Source organism: Planococcus citri, chromosome 5 (genome assembly GCF_950023065.1).
Source record: "Planococcus citri chromosome 5, ihPlaCitr1.1, whole genome shotgun sequence".
Taxonomy (NCBI): domain Eukaryota; kingdom Metazoa; phylum Arthropoda; class Insecta; order Hemiptera; family Pseudococcidae; genus Planococcus; species Planococcus citri.
In genome coordinates this window covers 19,475,920-19,498,933 of record NC_088681.1, presented here as the reverse complement: position 1 = coordinate 19,498,933, position 23,014 = coordinate 19,475,920, and the positions used below count along the sequence as shown (strand labels likewise).

Here is a 23,014-nt window from a genome sequence, read left to right as displayed (position 1 = left end):
AGAGGTAAAAATTTCAGTAAGAAAATGTTATGATATCATGGTGGAATCCGCCCCTAAGAAAAATCACCTACCACTTCACCAGATGGTATGAGACAAACTATGAAACAGCTAATGAGCCAAAAATTTGGGGGCTGACAAATCTTCCACACTCCAGAGTCAAGTTAGATTACTAAACTTATTTGAGGGATCTGTCCGCCCAAATTCTTGGCTCATTAGCTGTTTCATAGTTTGTCTCATACCATCTGGTGAAGTGGGAGGTGATTTTTCTTAGGGGCGGATTCCACCATGATATCATAACATTTTCTTACTGAAATTTTTACCTCTTGTTCATGGAGTAAGTTCATTAGGAATCGGGGAGAGGGCGGGGTGTAATTCTTTTTTGAAGAGTTTTTTTGGAGGATATCAGTACTTTTTTTTCTATGTTGCAATTAGAGCGGGCAAATAGCGGTTTTAAAAAGGAAAAAATTGGCACATCAATTTTTTCTTCGGGAATGTGTTCGGATGGACCCTCTGAACCACCAAAAAAAAGCCGACTCTCCTATCCCTGGAGGAAAATTTTTTAGGGGGCTGAAACCGGTTCCGATTCACGTTTTTTGCGTTTTACTCCGTAAATATTAGGTTTTTGAGAAAAACTACCATGACGAAAAATGTTCCCCTTTGAATTCTCGACAATTTGATGCTACGCTCGATACCCATTGCTCAAGGAGGGTGTCAAAAAAAAGGGGTGGAAAGAGTAGGTGTTTCAAAAAAGGTCAGTCCAATAAATTAATCAAAATTACCACTTAAAATCATTCGTTTTGGCTCAAATTTTTTTTACAAAGTCTACTCACTCAACTACTAATCAAACTATCATTGGTTTGTCTTCAACCCTCCTCGGGGGTTCGTGAGGGTTGCTTGATTTTTCAAGTAACACACTACTGAATCATATATTTGAAAAACAAATCTGGACGTGCGATATATCGAATAGTATGTTTTCGAGGTCGCCAAGTGCGAATATGAACTTATTTTTTGGGTCCCACCCCCCAATGTCCCTCTGTGCCCCAAAATGAGGGTAAAAATTTTGAAAAATCGTGAAAAGTCGAGTGATATATCGAATTGCATGTTTTAAAAGTCACTGAGCACGAATATGGTCTTATTTTTTGGGCCCAACCCCGCACAGCTCCCAACTGCCCCAAAAAAGGCCAAAATTTTGAAAAAATGTGAAAAGTCGAGTGACATATTGAATGGTATGTTTTCGAAACCGCCGAGTACGAATATGAACTTATTTTTTGCCTACAGCCCCTCAAAGCCCCTCTGTGCCTCAAAATGAGGGTCAAAATTTTGAAAAATCTTGAATAGTCGAGTGATATATCGATTTGTATGTTTTCGAGACACTGAACTGGAATATGCACTTTTTTCCTGCTCTACGTACGATCCCTCAAAATCCCCTTACGCCCCCTAAATAGGATAAAATTTCGAAAAGTCACCAAAAAACGTATAATACGTCGAATAGTATGTTTTCAAGATCGCTGAATACGACTACAGAATCATTTTTATTATTTCACTCATTTTACTATTCAAACGTCCTACTAACGCCACAAAATTATCCTCAATGTTTTTAGTAGGTAAGATGTCAATCTTCTTGTCTATCTCAGTGTTTTCATTTCGATTGTTTTCCTGTAAAGTTTTCGATTTCATTTTTTACAGTAGACTCCCAATTATCCGACTTTCAGGTTATCCAGGACGAATTTATCCGACTTACTTTTCGCATAAAAAACATCTGATTTTTGATTTTGGAGTGTAAATAATAATGCAGGATTCAGCATTTTGTATTCTAACAGTGTTATTTTCCTTGAAATCGATCCAACTTATCTCAAAAAATTATAATTTGAGTCAGTATTTCATTGTCTTTTATGTACAAAAGTACGTTTTTTTTTGTTTATTTGTTATTTTTTCAATTCTTTGTTCCTGTTTTGAGCCAAAACTCGATTTTCTGAATGAAAGCTTGTCGTCTCAAGCTTATGCACTTCATTTTTACGCTTAAAACATCAATTTTGGATTATCCGACTTTTTTGATATCCGACCAACCTTACACCCCCGATTAGGTCGGATAATCGGGAGTCTACTGTATTGGCTACCAATCGAAAACAAAATGAAATAATTTTTTTTTTGATGGAAGAAAACATCGAAAATTAGTAGTTCGTAGTTCGTGTTTTTTAAAAAAAACATACCATTCGATATATCAGTCGACTTTTCACGAGTTATCAAAATTTTGACCCTCATTTTGAGGCACAGAGGGGCTTTGAGGGGCTGTAGGCAAAAAATAAGTTCATATTCGTACTCGGTGATTTCGAAAACATACCATTCAATATGTCACTCGACTTTTCACATTTTTTCAAAATTTTGGCCTTTTTTTGGGGCAGTTGGGAGCTGTGCGGGGTTGGGCCCAAAAAATAAGGCCATATTCGTGCTCAGTGGCTTTTAAAACATGCAATTCGATATATCACTCGACTTTTCACGATTTTTCAAAATTTTTACCCTCATTTTGGGGCACAGAGGGACATTGGGGGGTGGGACCCAAAAAATAAGTTCATTTTCGCACTTGGCGACCTCGAAAACGTACCATTCGATATATCACTCGACTTTTCACGATTTTTCAAAATTTTGACCCCCATTTTGGGGCACAGAGGGGCTTTGAGGGGTTGTATGCAAAAAATGAGCTCATATTCGTATTCAGCGACCTCGAAAACATACTATTCGATATATCGCACGTCCAGATTTGTTTTTCAAATATATGATTCAGTAGTGTGTTACTTGAAAAATCAAGCAACCCTCACGAACCCCCGAGGAGGGTTGAAGACAAACCAATGATAGTTTGATTAGTAGTTGAGTGAGTAGACTTTGTAAAAAAAATTTGAGCCAAAACGAATGATTTTAAGTGGTAATTTTGATTAATTTATTGGACTGACCTTTTTTGAAACACCTACTCTTTCCACCCCTTTTTTTTGACACCCTCCTTGAGCAATGGGTATCGAGCGTAGCATCAAATTGTCGAGAATTCAAAGGGGAACATTTTTCGTCATGGTAGTTTTTCTCAAAAACCTAACATTTACGGAGTAAAACGCAAAAAACGTGAATCGGAACCGGTTTCAGTCCCCTAAAAAATTTTCCTCCAGGGATAGGAGAGTCGGCTTTTTTTTGGTGGTTCAGAGGGTCCATCCGAACACATTCCCGAAGAAAAAATTTATGTGCCAATTTTTTCCTTTTTGCCGCTGCTTTTTTACGTTATTTTCCCGCTCTAAATGAAAAGTTCAATCCAATGAATGACAATAGCATTGGAGGCAGGAGAATGCAGAGAGTGGAAAGATTACCTGAAATTTTTCATTGAACTGACTGGAATAAAACCAGTGGGGTTTCAAGGGTGATGAAGGGGGTGACCAAAAATTCGCTGATCAGTAAAAGAAAAAACTCCAATTTTGTCAAATAAAATGACTTGAATGACGAATAGCGAATACAAATTTTTAAAATGAAATAATGAATTTTTGATACTTAGTTTTAAAATGGATTTTTTTTTTAGTTTAGGAAAGGGATAAAAGATAGCCGAGTGGCAAAAACGTTCAAAAATTCAACAGGAGAAAAACTATGTAATTTTCAGAAATTTGTTCATTTTTTTGGTTTCAAAATTTTAGAATTTAAATGTCAAATTTTTAAAAATTTTAATTTTGAAAATGAAACTCAAACAAACCTGAGCAAAGCGAAACGTTATTCCTAGAAGTACAAAAAAACAATGTTTTTTAAAAAGTCAAATGTGTATCTTGTTTGTTTTAAATATTTTTAAAAAATTTTAGTAATGGAATTTTTTTAACGTTCAGTTTGAAAAAAACAAAAACGAAAATTTGTCCTATTTTAAGAAGTGAAAAACAACGTTTTTTTTTACGATTAGTCGTTTTTTGTGACTTCACAATTTATTCTTTGGAATCAAACATGGAAAATAGAATCAAAATCGCCTTAAAAAAATCAACTCAGAAAAATAAATTTTTGGTTCCAGTGGGATTCGAACCCGAGACTACTGCGTGGAAATCCGCAGCTTAAATCATGCAGCCAACTAGGCTACTTTACAGTTGGCGCATTTCAACTGCATACAAGGCAGGTTGTAACGCCAACACGTGCTGTACTTCAAATCTAACGGTCATTTTGATATTGAGCACAATAATAATAATTATTGCGTATAAACCAAAGGTCCAATTAGTTTAAAAATATTAAAAGACACTTCTCCGATGTTCAAAATATATTTGAACAAAATTTCAGCGTTATTGGTTCCCTATTCGAAGCTGTAGCTTTGTCTAAAGAATCAAAATGGCGAAAATTAGTATTATAAATTAACTGTTTCTTTAGACAAAGCTACAGCTTCGAATAGGGCACAAATCACGCTGAAATTTTGTTCAAATATACTTTGAACATCGTAGATGTGCCTTTTAATATACGTACATCTATCCCAGCTTTTGTTTGGTTGTACTTTTGATACATATACTCCTCATTTTTTCAAAATTTGCCATTTTTCAGCATCTTTAGACTCCACTCAAGCTTGATGTAATTGGGCTACAAAGCTCAATTTTTGCATGAACATCAAGTTTGTGGTAGAGAAGTGCCTTTTGATATTTTGGGTCAATTTTGAAAATTTTTGGGGCCCAAAAAGGAGGGGGTGCAGGGTCAATTTTGAAAAAATTTACAATTTTTTTACCTTAGTCAGTAATGGTTGACAAATCAAAGCTGTATTCCAAATTTCATCAAAATTGGTTCGGCCAATCCTTCAAACTTTGAGCAAGTGTTGAACAAGAATTTCGCCAAAATGACATAAAAGAGGGTAACTTGAAACTTTGCGAATTTTTATCGTACAAAAATTATTCTTATATATTCTGAAAGGTCTTTGAAAAATAAGAAAAAAAGTATCTATGCGTTTTTTGAATAAACGCATAGTTTTTGAGAAAATTGCGTTTGAAACTCGGGGAAATTGCATTACGAAATAGTTACAGAATATAACTCCGTGCGCGTTTGGAACCGTGGGAGGGCGGGGTGGCAACGCTACCGCGTCGCCTGATTCGTTCACGGATGATTTTTTTAAAATAATAATCGATTCGTTCATGGATGATTCCCTTGAATGAATTAATACCTACCTGCAGGCTCTCACGAATATTTCACTGAGAAATGAATCAATTTATACGTAAACAATTCGTTTGCAAACAGATCAACTTGCTGATGAACGATTCGTTAGGAATGATAGAGACTTTGTGATTTCAAGTTTCATCGAAATTGGTTCAAACCGTTTGTAGGTAATGAGTTTAGAAAATTTTGAAAAAAAAAGTTTGTCACTTGATAAACTTGGAAGCTAATTTACCAAAAATCAAGTAAATGAATCGGTTCGTTCGCGAACGAGTTACTTAATACGAATCAAATCATTCACAAATCATTCACCAAAAATTATACAATTCGTTCGCGAATGATTCACTAAAAAATCCAATTCGTGAACGAGTCACTTATACGAATCAATTTGTTCGCGAATGGTTCACTAAAAAATTCAATTCGTTCGCGAACTAGTCCCCTGAACAAATCAATCCGTCCACGAATGATTTACCAAAAATTATTCAAGTCGTCTGAGAATGATTCATTTCAAAATTCAATTCGTTCGCGAACGAGTCACCTGAACAAATCAATTCGTTTGCGAATGATTCACCAAAAATTAATCAATTTGTTCACGAATGATTCATTGAAAAATTCAATTTGTTCGCGAATGATTCATCAGAAATTATTCAAGTCGTTCGAGAATGATTCATTTAAAAATTCAATTCGTTCGCTAACGAGTCACTTGAACGAATCAATTCGTTCGCGAGTGATTCACCAAAAATTATTTAAGTCGTCTGAGAATGATTCATTTCAAAATTCAATTTTTTCGCGAACGAGTCACCTGAACGAATCAATTCGTTCGCAAACGAGTCATCTGAACGAATCAATTCGTTCGCGAGTGATTCACCAAGAATTATTCAATTCGTTCGCGAATAATTCTGTAAAAAAGTCAATTCTTTCACGAACCAGGCACTTATACGAATCAATTCGTTCGTGAATGATTCACCAAAAATTATTCAATTCATTGGCAAATGATAAATGATTTACTAAAAAATTCACTTCGTTCGAAAACCAGTCACTTATACGAATCAATTTGTTCGCGAATGATTCACCAGAAATTGTTCAAGTCGTTCGAGAATGATTCATTTAAAAATTCAATTCGTTCGCGAACAAGTCACTTATATACGAATCATTTTGTTCGCGAACGAGTCACTTATACTAGTCAATTCGTTCGCAAATGATTCACTTGAAAATTACATTTATTTGCGAATGATTCACCTAGAAATCTATCAGTTTATTCAATCACCAATCTCGTGAGTGATTCGATTCTATTGTAAACAGTTCAATTGCTATACAAAATGTTTAAAAAAAAAAGAATCAATTCGTTCGTAAAAGATTTTTTTGTTTGAAAAAACTCGGTTTTCTCACGCATAACGCGTGAGTGTTTTTTAAACATTCTTTCCTCCGATAAAAGTTTTTTTTTCCAGAAGAAAATTTTGGATGGTCTGTGGTCAAAATTTTAATAACCTGGAGAGAAACGAGTAAAAACAGAATTTTTTTGAAAAAATCAATTTTAAAGACTGTGAGGTATCCTTTTCGCGTAATTCGATGCCTCTGAACACGAATATCGAGTCAAAATTTTAATTGCGCTTCTCCTACCTCCTCCCCACCAGAACCCTCCATCAAAGGGTACCTATCCGAGGGTTAAAATTGATAAATCGGCTCTCGGCTCGGATTTTGAATATAATCCAAAGATATCTTTAGGGAGCCAAAAACCCATTTTTAATCGCAATCATTTTTTGTCTTCCCCTCCCCTTCCCTCTACATAGAAAAAAATCGCGATTTTCATGTTAAAAAATCCTATTCTTCGACCACTTTTGACTCAAAAATTTTGAAATTTCGTTGGTGTGTAGGAAACACAGAGACTAATTCGTAGATATTTTCTACACTGCATTCTAGCCAAAAATTCCATTAGAAACTGTGAATTGCCGGAGCTCAGCACCTAAAAGAGTTTCAGGCAACATTTTTTCACCAAAAACTGTATTTCGGACTAGGTAGGTATATTATTTGCAGTAATTTTTTCAGATTTTTTGAGTAGTGAACCCTGGTTAAAAACTTTTAAGACCCAGCAAAAAGACCAGTAAATCAGAATTTATTGGAAAAAAATCAATTTTGATGAATAAGAAGTGAATTTGCCCCCGAGAGCTTCAGAGTTGATATTTGCATGGAAAGTGGGTATCATTGAGCACCCGCCGTCCGGAAAGTTTCAGACTCCCACTACCCTGTTTTAGAGATAGGCCCCTCATTTTTTCAGCCCTTTGTGCGCAGATTTTCTCAATTTTTCAGTATGTTGTAGGAACCTGCTATGCTAGGGGCATTCCTATAACAATTTTCGTCCCCTTTTTATCTCTATTTCACAAAAAGGGGATATTTTAAAAAAAGGGGGTGGGGATCTAATATTTTGCACGTGATGTTTCTACCATGCAAATATCAACCCAAAAGCTCTCGGGGGCCAAATCACCATTCTTATCCCCGTATGGTCTTAAGAGAAGAAAGAACCATTTCTAAGAATATGTTTTTTTAAATTTGATCCCATTAAAATATTTTTTTGAAGTTTCAAAGCTCAATTGAGCAAATTCCACTTTTTCGAGTTTGAAAAATTCTTTTAAAAATTGACCCAATAAAATTTTAAAAAAAATCTTTTCACCTCTTTGGACAATTGGTATGCACAGAGGACTAAAATCTTACCCATCCATAGGTAGATAGATATATAAGTATGTAGTATTCATGATTGAAACAACGATTTCTTGCACCGATAAACACAAGGATGTCTTTGTTTATGACAATAATGTACCTATAAAAAACAAACAAACCAAACAAGCACCGCATTCCAAAGGTTTTTTTTTGCATTTTCGTCAAAGAGAATTTAAAATCACTCATACATTGTAAACGCCGTACAATTTATTGAATCAAAGTAGCATAACAGCGTAGGTACCTAGTAGTACAGGAATTTTAAGATTTTTATTCGGACTAATTCCTACAAAAGGTTTTTTTTGCGGGATACTGTAGGGGAAGGGGTCCTATTTAACATACTAAAAGTCTCACTCCGTACCCCGCGTGCGTCGCGTGCTAAAGCGTGAAAAGTGTCACGCCGCGGCGTTTTTTGCGATTTTTTCGCGAGGGGTTGATTTTACGTCAAAAATAGCTTTATTTTTGTGTTCTACGTCAAATTTCCGATCTAGTGATATGTCAACTGTCCTTCTAGCCCCAAGGGGGGTGGAGCTAGAACCATTCAAAAAAGGGGGGTTTCCTGAAAAATACATAAAGGCTATAGGGGTCTAAGAGGGGTGAAATGGTCCCCAAAAGCGTTCGAGTTGATATTAGCATGGAAGATGGGTACCATTGAGAAACTTCCGCGTGAAAAATTTCAGATCCACGCCACCTCCCCTTTTTTGGGAACCCGCCTTTTCTAAAATTTCAATAACACTTTTCTCGGCCCCAATTTACCCGATTTTGAAAATTTTTCAGTATGTTATGTATATCCTTTGTAGGTATCCCCACAAAAAATTTCAACCCCCTCCCCTCATATTTACCCCTCAAAATGATGTAAAAATGTGTTTTAGGGAGGGTTGGGGTAAAATGGGAATTTTGGGGAAAATAACCAATTATTAATGAGTAAGGTGTCGTTTTCTTATGATTCGATACCGCTGAACACGAATATGATGTCAGATCTTTTGCTAGATTCATCCAGCCCTCTCCAGAGCACTTGACCCCCTCAATTTTTACTATTGTTAGAAAGCATAAAATAAGTTTAAAAACGCCATTTTGAGGGGTAAATATGAGGGGAGGGGGTTGAAATTTTTTGTGGGGATACCTACTAAGGATATACATAACATACTGAAAAATTTTCAAAATCGGGTAAATTAGGGCCGAGAAAAGTGTTATTGAAATTTTAGAAAAGGGGGGTTCCCAAAAAAGGGGAGGTGGCGTGGATCTGAAATTTTTCACGCGAAAGTTTCTCAATGGTACCCATCTTCCATGCTAATATCAACTCGAACGCTTTTGGGGACCATTTCACCCCTCTTAGACCCCTATAGCCTTTATGTATTTTTCAGGAAACCCCCCTTTTTTGAAAGGTTCTAGCCCCACCCCCTTTGGGGCTAGAAGGACAGTTGACATATCACTAGATCGGAAATTTGACGTAGAACACAAAAATAAAGCTATTTTCGACGTAAAATCAACCCCTCGCGAGAAAATCGCAAAAAACGCCGCGGCGTGACACTTTTCACGCTCTAGCACGCGTCGCACGCGGCGTACGGGGTGAGACTTTTAGTATGTTAAATAGGACCTCTTCCCCTACAGTATCCCGCAAAAAAACCTTTTGTAGGAATTAGTCCGAATAAATCCTCTCATTTCACCTAAAATTCCTGTACTATAGGTAAATTATTCATATACGTTTATACACAATGTGTATGGTAATTTATAAACAGAATGAATTATTCGAAGCAACATCGCAGATACGTATGGTTTTAATTGCCTTCTTTTTTTTTTTCGACCAACTTTTGAAATGAATGTAAATTTTTCATCGAAGATTTATAATGATTCAGCGTGAAGTATTTTAAACGATTTTTTTCCTACCCTTATCAAATTACCATAGAGAAATTTTTATTCTTTTTTATACCGCTGCTCGTCGGTAATAAGTTTTAAGAATTTCTTTGCGTCGTATATTTCTGGCTCATTTATGTAATTTTTTTCATCGAAGTTCTTCAAGTTTGGTAGAGCGGAGCGATGGTAAAAAAAAATAAGAATGCGGAAGAGACGAAGAGAGTTTTACACTTTATAAAGCAATAGATTGGGGGGGGGGGAACTGCCTATAGTGGCTGCGATTTGTGCTGAAGAAAAATTCGACTTTTTTTTAACCTAGTACTCGTATATACCTAAGTTACTTCGAAGTAGTATAGGTATCGGGAAATAAGTGGAATATCTGAAAAACGCCAAATTTTCTTCTTTTTTAATCTTTTTATTATTTTGCTCCTTTTTCTTCTTTTTTTTTCACTTTACCGTAGAGAAGAGTATTCTTTACATCTTAAGACATTGTATTTTTGCTACGGTAAGAAATGTTATCCTTTTTATCCTTCACATTAAAAGTTTCGTTCATCCGCTTTTTTTTTTCTTTACTCCTTTTGTGCTCGAAATACGCTATCACTGTCTTTTTCCACTTAACCATCGTTATTAACAATAGAAGTAGAACCACTTCTCTTTTAATTCGCTCTTTACGTTCATCCACTTGAAAACAATAGGAACAAAATCGTCGAGGAACTTGCTTCTTTTTTTTGTACTTATGCATCTCGTTCTTCTTCTACTTCTTCTTCTCTTTTTTTTGAGTTGTTAGTATTTCGTCGATGTCCCCCGTCTGCGTTTTTTTTGCAGTCGGTGTCTTTATATTATTGGATTTAATTTATGACGTACTATAATGAGCGTTAGATAGGGGAGGGTTGCGATTTATTGGCGAGGTCGATTGCGAAGTATTAAAAGGTAGAAGAGATGGGAACATGATTCGGAAATCGGATGCACGAGCAATGGTTTGGCTCGAAACGAATGAGGAAGAATAGGAATAATTTCAGACCCCCTCCCCTTCCGTCATTCCTCTGGGACAACTTTTTTTTTTAAAGGGTACATCCTAAAGAACATTTTAAGGCAAACTTTCCTATAAAAAAAAACTGTCCTTACTAAATAACAAAATGGCGGCCATCACCAGCCACAATTTCAATTGATAAAGTGCATTTTTTTATTTTTGGTCATAGTATTTTTAAAACAATTGTAAAAAATCTGTGAGCGACCAAACTACCCTGTTTCTAGGACACATACCTACACTTTCTAGCACACTTGAACGACCTGTAGATAACACATTCGAATTACCCAAAGGTCATACAAAATATTACACAAAGTAGCACACACAAAGAAGATACATACAACGCCATACAAAACGTCCGCAACACATTCTGTCATATTTTTCAAGCACAAAAGTTGCACCAGAGAAGCAGGTCGTACAGCGATTGCTTTTAATACCTTCCCACGTTCGCGTCTGGAATTCTGGGACTTCGAGAGACATCGACGAGAGACGACCAACGACGATACGATAATTTAATATAATCCAATGCTCATCTAAGTTTTTTCCTTTTTCATTTTTTTTTTTTTTTTTTAATCGAAAAATGGTATAACCGTTTTAGCGTCGAAAGGAGATCGTATTTTATTCGCCAGTTTTTCCGATAATTTTCACGTTTAACGCGAGGCTACGGTTAAGTAATTGCTTTATAGCAGCTGCATTTGACAAATGAGAGTACACTGAGCAGGCGAGCGGGACCGGTGATCCGTTGAAAAAGGTTAAAAATGGCGTTTAAAAAGAAAGATGAAACTGTATAGAAGGTATATGGTATAGCTATAGCTATTTACTGTGTATTCTTGTAAGTATAGGTACAACAGCGTACGAATATAGAAACGTGCGAGTAGCGAGTGCATGGTGACACTGAATGGGTGCAAAGCAGATAAAAGAAAGCTACATCGGTGGTTGTTCGATTTTTACGACGTGTTTTTGAATTTTTTTGTCAGAGATGTTGGTCTCGGTTTGGGGGTGTTTTTTTTATGGATTTCTTTCCGCGAATAGAATTTACTAGATTTGTAGTATTTGAAATTAGAATCATAAATTTTCTGATGAGCATTAGGTAAGCATATTTATTACAAGGATTGAATCATAAATGAACAATGGATGCTCTTTTCAGAACACAAATATTCTCTCTGCATCATAATATTTAAAAAAGGAGAACTTTTCAATTAAAAATTCATTAACATTTTTTTTTGAATTCGTGAGAGTTTTGCAATAGTTGGCCAAGAGCGAGACTGTTGACAATTTCGGCAGAAGAAGCGTGTTTTTAGCAATTTCTAGTAAAAAAAAAGCAACACATCAGGACAATTTTTGAAAAAAATGAAATTTTTTGTAATTTTTTGACCTAGATAAATGAAGGCAATTTTTGGAAAAAAGCGACTTTTTGACTATTTATACAAAAAAGCACGACTTTTTGCTACTATTTGGCTAAAAAAGGATGAAATAGGTACAAACTGCGCTTTGAAATGAAGGATGTATTTAATCATTTACAATGAATAAAAATATGTAGGTACCTACACAAAATGAAGAAAACTGCATAATGTTAAAGTTAGCAAGTATGAATATGTATCTAAGTTAGCAAATTAAGTACATAAGTATAATATCAGAGATCACCAGTAAAAATATTACAAAGTCACAATTGATTTTAATTGATTTGACAAATAAATATGATCCCGATAGTTTGATGAATTACCAGTAATAATGGTGAAATAAACAATTACAAATAATGACATAAATTTTACTTTACTTACTTTCAACACTTCCCCTAATTTGAGAATTATCGAGCAATAATCCAAGTCTTTTATCGATGACATCAATCCAGATTGCTCTTGTAAAATTTACAATCTGGGTTTCGGCAAAGGTGGCTTCATTAGAAAATCGGTCAATTGCTTCTCGGTTCTAACATGATTCACACTGATCATGTTTCTTAAATTCGGTCTTGAATGAAGAAGTACATACTTCCTCTGGATATGCTTTGTTCTGCCATGGAATTCAACATTCTCTCCCACTCCTGTGTAACGACAATGATGTGGATTTAGATGTAAATGTAGACACATCAAAATCCATCACAATTGAATGCTTCAGTGTAGATGTAATTGTAGATGTTTTGTAGACATACTTGTAGATGATTTGAGGATCATCTACAAACGCATCAACAAAACATCTACAATGGATCGACATTAGCACGCCCTTTTGCAACGTTATGTTACAAAATTTTAGTTTCAAAATTGAAAATTTTTCCCAAAAATTATTTTCTCAAAGTTGGCCACTTCTCCTGCACAGAGAAGCATTCACGCAGAGGCCAATCTCTGCTAAGTACAGACAGAAGATGTGTACAAATTATAAGATGAACAAAATTTTCTTTATAATTTATAAAGAAACAACACAATACTTTATCTAAGAGTACTAAACTAATACATTTTCATGTCAACAGTATGTTGATGTTGATGTCAATATGAAATTCAACATCAACAAATACATCCACAATATCATCGTCATTTTTCACTCGTTTATTTCTTGAAATTTTTTTTCAAAGAGTAGTCGATGTTTTGTGGATTGATTTGTAGATCATCTACATTTGAAGAGTCCAGGGAAAGAACCAGGTAAGTCACTTTTTCAATCTTCTGAGTTACGGCGTTTTGAAGTATCAGAAGGCTCCAATTTTGTAGCGAATTTGAATTTCATCAAGGTAATGACTGGAAATACATCACACAACATCCCACAAACACAACTTGAGGCATTGTAGGAAAAAAATGAAGAGATGAGCCAGTCACGACTTGAAAAGTCACTGTTTTCGTGAAAAAATCAAGCAAAAAATCGAAAAATTAGTGTTTCGCAACAACTTGAATTCGATGAAAATCGATTATTATGACATAATGAAAAATTTTTGTATTCTAAATAGTTGACGATGTTGAAATTTTCTTCCTGTCGCCTCACATTTCGTCTCGGCTCATTTTTCTCTTCTCCTCTTTTTTTTAAAGGCCATTTTAACCACGAAAAATCAATTTTTTTCAAAATGTAAATGGACTACATTTTTCTACTCCTCAGTGTGAATTTAATTCAACCCTAAACTCATTTTTGAAAAAAAGTGACTTACCTACCTGGTTCTTTCCCTGGACTCTTCATTTACATCGACTTGTAGATGTAACATGCCAATGTTTACCAAAAAAATATAAAATTTTGAAAATTTTGAATGGAGGAGGTTTATTAGCCAGAGAATATACCAAGAGAATCACAAAATGTGCATATGTTCATTTAATTTTAGCAAACAAATGGTGTAGATGGTGGTGTGGATGGTTTGTGGATGTCTACAGTTTGTTACGCTGGCTACAATCTTAATGGTGTTTTTGTTATCCACTAATCCAACACAACAATTGTCATTGTCAACATTTGCATCAGCCATGGTTTTTTCCAATATACCCGTAATGATAGAAAAGTGATCAATTAGTTATTTAGTAGGAATGTTCTGTCTGTAAATAAGCCACGTTAGTAAACATTTTTGAAATTTTCTCATCATTTCTGATACCTTGACATGCAATGTCGACATGTTGATGTAAAATTTGATGCTTGAAATTTGCATCCACAACTATGTCGACCAATTTTTTAGAATTAAAATTTTGTTTTAGCGTTTAAAAGTTTAGTAAACATTTTAAAATATCATCATTCATCTTGTTTGAAGAGAAGAACTTTTTTATGGAATTTATAAAATTATTCATTTTTTCATAGTTTGGAGTTGTTGATGATAAGTTGATGTGAAAGTTGATGGTCCACAAATACATCAACATCCAACCTTGACCAAATTTTCACAGATTTCTCAAATTTTGAAAATGATGTTGATTTTGTGGATGTATTTGTTGATGTCAAATTTCACATCAACATTAACATCAACATGTTGTCGACATGAAAATGTATTAGTTCAGTACTCTTAGATAAAGTATTGCACCTTCTCAATATAAGGATTTTATGTTCAACTTCTTATTTTGTACTGGCTTTCTGTCCGTACCTCTTGGAGATGGCCTTCGCGTCGATGCTGCTTTCAGCACAAGTCATCCGAAACTGATTCAACCCAGAACCGAAACAAATTTTTCAACCCCAAAACGAATCCTGAAACCGAAATAAAAATTTGAAGAACAAATCGCGAAACAAATCCAATCCCAAAATGAAAAAATTTCAATCCCAAAACCAAAATCCAATCCCGAAATCGTTTTGGTCCCACAGCTCTGCTTTTTTGTAACAAGGTATTGACGAACATATCCATACAAACTCCCCAAATCCAAATTTCACCATTTCCAGCCATTCTGGAGCCTCCAGCGCGATTTTCAATTTCTCCAGAATTTTGAATTTGCTTCTGAAGGCGTGAATATGCAGTTGGGCAGCTGAAAATCGAGTTGTGTATTACACTCGACCTGCTGAACGAGTTTAGGTATATCCACATTTGAGCCGATTTTGAGAGTGACACCTCAATTGGCAAATTCTGACAATTCTTGCCGAAAATGTGAGATTTTTGGATGGGGGGGGGGAGGGGATGAGACTGTTTGGAATTTTTCGCATAAGAGGTTCCCTCTTTGGAAAATCAAAATTTTCAACTCTCAGAACCATAAAGAGATATTGAAAATACTCTCACATAATCACATATCCATAACTAGAAAAAATGAAGGAATTTTTCATCCAACCCCTCTTTTTTCTTAAAGATATAAAATTATGAATTTTAGAGTTGATAAAAATGTTATCAAGATGTACATATCACAATCCGTATAGGAAAATGTAAGAATAATCAATCATCTTAAAACGCGAAACACTAAGTAATTCCAAATTAGCTCCATCTTTTGTTGCAGATTACTCAGAGTTGGCAATAACGCCACTCATACTGATCCTTATTATTACGGATACTTATTAAATCCAAAATTAATAAAAACATCGAGTTAAAAAAAACGAACCACCATCATCTCTCGATACTTGTCTGAATAAGGAATAAATATCATTCAGCATGGTACTCTACCCCCTAATATATTTTACCACGTGCTGGAGCCATGTATCAAGTGGATAATCCACGTGTATGCACTATGCACATACATCACACGCATAGCAGAATGAGGAAAACTCATACCTATACTCATCTCGTACAAGAGGAAAAGACTATGGCATTGCCGAGCAGTGACGCCTCCTCCTCCCCAATTTACATACGAACGCGAAAATTACACCGACGAGGCAATTTTTCAAAATAACTGACACGAAAAAATATGTCGGCATTTTGAACTTTTAATAGGAAAAAATAAAATGCCAATCGTATGACGAATGACGACGATCGAGCGAAACGCAAATCAATCGAATTTGTAGCATTATTTTCCCGTATATTATAAGCCTCTGATAATCTGCCCTACAGCTCCGGGCTAACAATGAAATTTTACTTTTATTCGATAAAAATGACACGCATATACAGGGTGTCCTGGTTTCGATCAGCAAGTCATCAAGGCTCAATTATATTATAGCATCTCATGAATCGTTTTTCTGTCGTTTCAATCAACTCCTCAAATACTCATACCACTTTTTAGTTAACCTAGCAAACTGTGACACCTTGTATACCTCTCAACGATCACTACAAATAAGTAATCCGAAAGTATAAGAACATCACATTCCATCCCACGCATAAAAAGTAAAACCGTGTAAGACTTTATTTTATCTTGTTGGAAAAACAAAACATGCAGCGTGCCGCCACACTATACCGTTTGAATTGTACTATCGCGTAAGTATTACGGCGGAAACATTTCACAGCTAGAAAAAGGATTAGCCTTCGTATGACCCTTTTCTTCACACTTTTCCTGCTTTTTCACGCATAGGTATACGCGATACTTTGAGATCACAGCCCAGCTTTGTCGAAGAGTTCGTTTGATGAGGTTTTTTCTCAGGACCTCTCGTACTATGTGCATGTGACTAAACACGCCATTTCACTCTATCTACTCCCTTCCTCTTTCGACCGAAAAAAACGATGCGATTCGCGAGATCTAACGTACCACAAAAATGCTTTTAAAAATCGCTTTTCCAGCCAAACTTGAAAAAAGAAAAACACGTCGGATTTTCCTTTTGAAATTCTATTCATTAGGGATATTACACGATGAAACCACAAACATGGTCAAAAAGGACGTAAGTATACTTACTTACCTAAATTCGTTTGAGGCAAAAAATGAAAAAAAAAAATTTCAAACGCAAGAGTCCGACACCTACTCGTAAATACCTAATTTATCGTATGTATTAACTTTTTTTTTTACCTCAAATGCACGTGGAAGAGATGAAAAATTTCTATAAAGGGATGAATTTTCGCGCGGCGTTGTGTGTACCAGAAAGAAACAACTTTTAAAATTCCATACATACATTTACAATTATCAAGGTCCGCTTTTTCTCTTTTCAATTCATGTGAATATTAAAAATCCTAAAAAAATTGCAAAGTTTCAAAAAATTCCAATTCTTTATCTGCCCAATCGTCAAAAAAATCTTGATTATTTTAAAATCATAAAGTTGCAAAATCAACCTTTTTCGGCAAAAATTTCGAAAAAATATCTCATTTTTGACACTTTATTGCCGAAATATCCTTTTTGTTAAGTTAGAATTGTAAAGGTGTTGCTTTTTGCAAAAAATTGACAAAACATCTCGTTTTATATCGAAATTGCTGAAAAAATTTCACTTTTCATCCAAAAAATTACCTAAATGTACCTACTTTTTGAAAAAATTTTCAAGATCTTGCATTTTTGCAAATGTACAGTCAAAAAATTTTGCATTTAGCAAAATTTTCAAAAAATTTCACTTTTTTCCGAAAATTGCAAAAAATATGATAATTATCAAGTAGTCATTTACTGTCAAAAATTTTTGCATTCAGCAACATTTCCAAAAAGTTAATTTTTTTAAAACAAAAATTGCCCAGAACTCGTGGCTTTAGCTAGAATTATTGCATTATCAAGATCCCTGAAAAAAACGAACACCCAAAGACATCAGCTGTTTGAAACGTGTGATTCGTTACTACTTGAGCAGTATAGTTAATCAATTCTAATTGTAAGTTGGTTTATAAACGTGATCCAACTGTCATACAGCTTGAATGTTATAGCGATTCAGATTTCGTTGGGTGTCCAACTATGACTGGATCAACAACCGGCATTCTGATTAAGTCTGCTGATGCGGCAATATCATGCATCAGTAAACAATAGCAATTGGTAGCTGACTCAAGTTGTGAAGCCGAGCTAATCCCTGCTAATGAAGCATCAAAGGAAGTCATCTGGATAATGAGATTATTTCGAGAATTAATCAATCTGTCCCATGTTCCTGTCTTATCTCGTTCAACAATGACCATGCTAATTTCAATGCAAATGTCAATTCATCCACATCTGTCAGTTTTGGATACCACATGTCGATGTAATTGTCTACCAATGTTGATCAGCATTCATGTCAACAATCGGTCCAACATAGGGTCAAAATTTGCATCAACATGTAGGATCCAAATGTGACGGATGTGGATGGATCAACATTTTATTTATGGACAAAATACAGCGATTCGCGCAAATTTCAAAAATTTCCATGCAAACGGGAAAGTTTTGATTTTTTAATTTTGAAAAAAGCTGGTCAAAAAACCACTTTTGAGGTGTCACTCTCAAAATCGGCTCAAATGTGGATAAACTCGTTAAAGAAGTCGAGTGTAATACCCAACTCGAATTTTAGCTGCCCAACTGCATATTCACGCCTTCTGGAGCAATAAATTCAAAATTCTGGAAGAAATTGAAAATCGCGCTGGAGGCTCCAGAATGGCTGGAAATTGTGAAACTTGGATTTGGGGGGTTAGTTTTGGACAAAATACAGCGATTCGCGCGAATTTCGAAAATTTCCACGCAAACGGGAAACTTTTGATTTTTTGGATTTTTCAATTTTGAAAAAAGCTGGTCAAAAAACCACTCCAGAGGTGTTACTTTCAAAATCGGCTCAAATGTGGATAAACTCGTTAAACAAGTCGAGTGTAATACACAACTCGAATTTTAGCTGCCCAACTGCATATTCACGCCTTCTGGAGCAAATTCAAAATTCTGGAGAAATTGAAAATCGCGCTGGAGGCTCCAGGAATGGCAGAAAATAGTGAAATTTGGATTTTGATAATTGATATTAGTTTTGGGATTTATTTTGACCATTTTTACTGATCAAGTAGATACGTACTTTTTAAAAAAATGCATAAATCGCCAAAAACAGTCAATTTTGAATTTTCAAACGTTCGCCAAAAATCGAAAAATGAACTTGGGCAGCTGAAAATTTGGTTTTATGGGTTTTAGACTATGCTCTTTCCATAAATCGCGGTCCCATTCAAATTGGAGTGTGACTTTCTCAAGAAGTTCCTTTATTAGTCTCGCTTTTCTTTCAAAAATTTCCAGGAAGTAGGCATCATCTTTTGCCAATAATTCCCAAAGAGTTTTGCTCCAACTTGGGCAAAACTCTCAAAAAAAATCTGAGGCATTTGATACATCGAAATGTATGTTTTTGGTAACACTGAACACGAATATGACGTCAGATTTTTGATTGGACCCCATCCACGGCCCTCCCGCACCTCCCCAAATAGGGCAAAAGTTCAAAATAGGGTTTTGTTCGTGTGACACATGAAGTAGTATGTTTTTGATATCGCTGAACACGAATGTAGCATTGATTTTTCAAACTGACCTCACCCTCAAGTCTCCCAAAACCTCCCCCAATGGGTACAAGTTCAAAAGAAATGTTGGGGCTGTGTATGGTTCAATCAAAAATCTGACGTCTTATTCGTGTTCAGCGTCACCAAAAACATACAATTCGATATATGTATCACATACCCCAAATTCTTTTTAGAAAGTTTTGCCCAAATTTGGGGTGGGGGTGCTTCTCCTCCATTAAAAGATCCCATCTCGAGAATTGAATATTTCGAAAAAGCATCAAAAGGTACATCTATGGAAATTTTTCAGAATTTTAAATGGTAGCTCCCACACAGAGCGCCATTTTGAAATTTTCAAAATACATAAAAAGTTCAAAATGCAATGCCCTTTCGAACTGTGAAATCAGTTTTGATCAAAGTAAGTAATGGGTATTGCTTTGGAGATATGTGCTGCTGAAGTTGAGGACCTCGAGACATTGTGAAAATAATTGAAGCCCCCCACCTACCCCCCCCCCCCCCCCCACTTTGAGGGGACTGGGAGCAAACTGATTGCAAGTTTATTGCTTATTGGGTGGGTATAGACATATCGAAATGCATGACTTTAAAAATTGCATTTTTTTTTGGTAGAATTTACTTGGAATGACCCTACCCATCAATATTTGATATGCTTAAATTCATTTTTCGACTTTGGCAAATTTCGCAAAACAGCTGTTCAATTTTCAATTGAAAAAAAAAACAAACAAAATCGTTTGCTCACAACTAGAAGAATTTCAAAATCAGCTCACTCATCCTCCTAGTTCTTTTTCGATACACGTATGTATTTTCAACACGATTACCAATGAAAAAGACGAGACGAGACCTCGCTGGCAAAAAATGTTTTTCGATCGGTTCACAAAGCAAAGAAAATATGTATTTACCAATACTCGCCTCCTTACTCGAATTAGCACAACATGTTTTTCAAAACAAAGGTACGTGTACGTATGTATTATACAGACAGACACAGAGATAAGATGAGGGAGTAGGTAGGCTTTGAGTCTTAACGAAAAAAAAATACGATGAATATTTAACCCTCGCACACCAAAGGCCGATCCATCGGCGCGTTAATGGTCAATCAAGCGAAAATAATTCCGACTTCGGGGTACTCTCTAGTCAGCCCCCTTCACCCCACACAACTTTCATCTGTGGCCTAATTCGTATTAGCACGAGTACCTACTCTGTTACGTATACGTCTCGTCTTCTTATACGATATACTTACTTACTATGAACACACGTGTATGTACGTCGATGATGAAGGCAGGCAAGGTGCAGCACATATAAACTCTCCTCTTATATATGTGTCATTTTAAGGTAAAAGGTCCCACTTTGGCAGATTTTCGAGATTTGAGTTATGACCACTGGGTGATAGGGGGAGACATTCCTGATCGAATGAGACCGAAACGAGCCCAATTCGTTGATATTTGCCGGAGCTACGGCGTTTTGAAGTCGCGTACCTGAAAAAGTAAGTTTTGAGAAAGACGCGTTTGAAAGTTTTGGAACCGTTTTTCACTACAATTTTGCGATAATGTGACGTAGAACGCTCCTTGATGTCTCATATGATAGATTTTTTGATGCTGAAAACGATGGTGATATTTAAAAAGAACAATACTCGACGGAAAATGTAGTTTAATGAAGAAACAACGTGAAAAAAATGAAAATTCTGGGGAAAAAATCGAAAATAGAAGTACAAAAATTATAAAAAAGCATTTTTGAATTAAAAAAATATTTTTTGGCGTGAAATACAACTTGGAAAAAAATATAATCGAAAAAAAAATCTCAAAAATTTTTGACTGGTGCGGGGTTCGAACTGCCGACCTCCCGCTTCACAGTCCGTCATCGATGCCACTCGGCTATCATCGCTGCTAACCGAAACTGGTTCTTGAACGGCATACAAGTAGTCGAACACATCCACATGTATTCCCGTACACATATGTGTGTGCAGCCGCATAAAACCATGTTCATACGCGCAAATAGGTGAAAAATGCATCGAAAAATGTACGCATCTTTCACTGTAAGGCTGTAGTTTACCCACTTCCCGTTAGTGGCGCTAGTTGAAAGTTTGGGAGGTGATATTAGAGATGACTAACGACCCAAAAATGACATTAACACAAAAGGTCCCACTTTGACCCAATCTGACTAAAATCCATTTTTCTCGAAAATCAGTAAATTTCAAAGTGGGACCTTTTACCTTGGAATGACACATATTTTCCATCTTTATTAATCTTATCCGAGTCGAAATCGCGTCATCTTTATCAATTATTGATCGGAAAACACAGCCATGTTCGACTCGTGAGACGGTTGCTGGCGGATGGATGTTCAAGATGGAATATTTTTCGAACCAACGAACACCTCGTACATGTTTAAAGATACTATACTTTTTACCGACTTTGCCGTGAAACGGAAAAGTAAGGTATTGTATTTGTCATGATGGTTGAGGATTTGGGTGGGGGTGGGTTTTCTTGACGTTTTGGAGTGTGCTGATCACGATAAGACATATGGCTCAAAACGAGATAAGTTTACATATATATTTATTTATTTATTTATGTATTTATTTATATATTTATTTATATATCAATTTATGTATAAATTTGTGTCACGCTGAACTCAAAAGCTCCGAACTTTAAGTCGAAACTGATGATGGCAAAATATTGCTTTGATACTGAACTAGAGAAATTTTTAATTTGGTCGAAATCGATTCAGCCGTTTACGAGATATGAACGTTTAAGTGTGTTTCAACGTTATGGATAAGCAGAAATTTGTGTAAACCCTTATATCTCGCAAACGCCTCACCCCCAATAAACAGATGGGGTGGTAGGGTGTGTAGGTTGCAGATTGGTGCGCCGGAGGTCGGGTGTTCGAATCCCACGCGAGTCAAGAGGAGAAAATTTTTTGTCGATTTTTTTTGTTAATTTTTTTGTTAATTTTATCCGTCCAAAATTTTTTTGCCATAAAAAAATCAAAATTTTTCAAAAATTTCTAGTGTAATTTTTGTTTTAACAAAAAACATTAAGTTTTTGGTAAATAGCCAGTAAATTTTGATAATTTTTTTTTTGTTAATTAATAATAATTTTTAGTAAATAAAATGATTAGTTATTTTTGGTGAATTACTCGTAATTAAAGTTGGTCGAAAATTTTGGTAAATTGCTTGGGTAATTTTTGTTTCGGAAAATTAATGGCGTAATTTTTATTGGTAAATTGGTATTCCAATTGGTAAATTTTCATAAATTGCTGGGGTTATTTTTGGTAAATTGGTAAAGTTTGGTAAATTGGTAAAAACCTTTGGCAGTTGGCGTAATTTTCATTGGTAAATTGGTATTCCAATTTTTAAATTTTCGTAAATTGCTGGGGTTATTTTTGGTAAATTGGTAAAGTTTGATAAATTGGTAAAAACCTTTGGCAGTAATACTGGGGTAATTAAAAAAAAGTCGGTAAAAAATTGGTAAATTAGTGAGGAAATGTCTGGTAAATTACTGAGGTAAATGTTGGTTAATTGCTGGGGTAATTTTTGGTAAATTGGAAAATTGGTAAATTAGTGGGTAATGTCTGATAAATTACTGAGGTAAATG

General features: G+C 35.3%; 1 protein-coding gene across 6 annotated transcripts in view; it reads left to right on the top strand.

The window, feature by feature from the left end:
• The window catches only part of Dop1R2 (dopamine receptor 2), a 371,432-nt gene that overhangs the window by 279,667 nt on the left and 68,751 nt on the right, over window positions 1–23,014 (top strand). The gene's annotated exons all lie outside the window — the stretch shown is intronic.